This window comes from Dipodomys ordii, unplaced genomic scaffold, assembly GCF_000151885.1.
Source record: "Dipodomys ordii isolate 6190 unplaced genomic scaffold, Dord_2.0 Scaffold412, whole genome shotgun sequence".
Taxonomy (NCBI): domain Eukaryota; kingdom Metazoa; phylum Chordata; class Mammalia; order Rodentia; family Heteromyidae; genus Dipodomys; species Dipodomys ordii.
Genome location: NW_012267628.1, coordinates 3,027 through 4,716, shown reverse-complemented (window position 1 = coordinate 4,716; position 1,690 = coordinate 3,027). Strand labels below are relative to the sequence as shown.

General features: G+C 45.4%; 1 pseudogene; it reads left to right on the top strand.

The window, feature by feature from the left end:
• Window positions 1-635, top strand: part of LOC106001784 — a 14,308-nt pseudogene extending 13,673 nt beyond the window's left edge.
• The last annotated feature ends 1,055 nt before the right edge of the window (window positions 636-1,690 follow it).

Sequence of the window (1,690 nt, the reverse complement as noted above, 5' to 3'; positions counted from 1 at the left end):
AGGCTACTTTCTGCCCAAGGTGAGATTGCATTCACTGTCACCTCTTTATCTCCTCCACACCTCCCTCTCTCTCTTAGGATGCTCCTTATTCCACACTGACTTTTTCTTATTCCCTCCATCTTCTCATCAGGCACAGATGTCTATCCACTACTTGGCTCCGACCTCAGAGACACCAAATACTTCCAACACCCAAATGACTTTTATCCTCAGCACTTCCTGGATGAACAGGGACGCTTCAAGAACAATGATGCCTTTGTGGCCTTTTCTTCTGGTAACTCTGTAACTCTATTCAAGCAGTAGAATGTTAGTCCTGAAGGGCGTGGATGGGGTGGGGAAGCTCTGGGACAATGCCCAGGCCTTGAGTTCAAGCCCCAGGACTGGCACCAAAAGAAAGTAAAAGAAAATAATCTCCCTAGACCCTATTCAACCCTCACACCTCTTCTGTGCCTGCAGGAAAGTGGATCTGCCTTGGGGAGGCCCTGGCCCCCATGGAACTCTTCCTCTACTTCACCTCCACCCTTCAGAACTTCTCCTTAAGCTCACTGGTGCCACCTGCTGACATTGATATCACCCCCAGAATTTCAGGCTTTGGCAACATTCCCCCAATTTATCATTTCTGCCTAGTGGCCCTCTGAGTGCCCCTGGATGGGCCAATAATAAACCATGTGCTTTTGCTGGGCCTCTTCCTCCTCTCTTCCTCTTCCTCTGGCTGCCTTTCTTCCTCCTCCTCCCCCTCCTGCTCCTCCTCCTTAAATTCTCACCATCACACTAAGAATGGGCATTCTCCTCTTTTTTTTCCGGGGCCTCAGATCAGGAAGGGTTCTCTGCAAATACACAGCTGGATGTTTTAATCAAGAGGAGAAAAGAAAATTTAAAGAAATCTATGCCCTCTCCAAGATTTTGGCAGAAAGCTTGTGAGTTAACACAAACTCCATACCTAATCTTCTTGCCTTGAAGTCTGCCTACACCAAACTCTGGTACTTTTTTTTCTCTATATCTTTATGTTGTCTCTTTATTTTCCTCTTCTTTTCTGCCATGTATGTTACCAAAATGTAGTCCCTAATCCATTTGGCCTGCATTTCCATCTTCCTTCTCCCTCCTCCCTCAATAAAGTCAACACCAAACTCAAGACTGTTAAATGTAAGTAAGTTTATTGTGCATCGTGGGAACACTTAGATTACCTATGCTAATAACTTGAAATTGACATAGGAAAATGAAGAGCACAAGCAAGGGGAGAGTATAAAAAAAGTAAGATATACAGACAAGCCTTTCCCTATTATGTTTATTCATGCAGAGAGCTCTGGAATCACAAGAAACCCCCAACAAGAACTGAAAATGACCCCATTAAGGTCCTGGACCTTCAAGAAAACCTAGGTGAAAAATGTCACTAACAGCCAGGGGCTGGAGGTTCACACTTGTAGTTCAGCTACTCAGGAGGCTGAGATTCAAGAATCATGTTTCCAAGCCAGCCCAAGCAGGAAAGTCCATGATATTCTTATCTCCAATGAACCACTGAAAAGCTTGAAGTGAAGCTGTGGCTCAGGTGGTCCAGTGCCAACTTTCAGCACAAAAGCTTAGGGACAGTGCCCAGGACTTCAAGCCCTAGGACCTCAGGGACAGTGCACAGGACCTGAATTCAAGCCACAAGACTGGCACACACACAAGAAAATGACACTAACAATATCAGCTT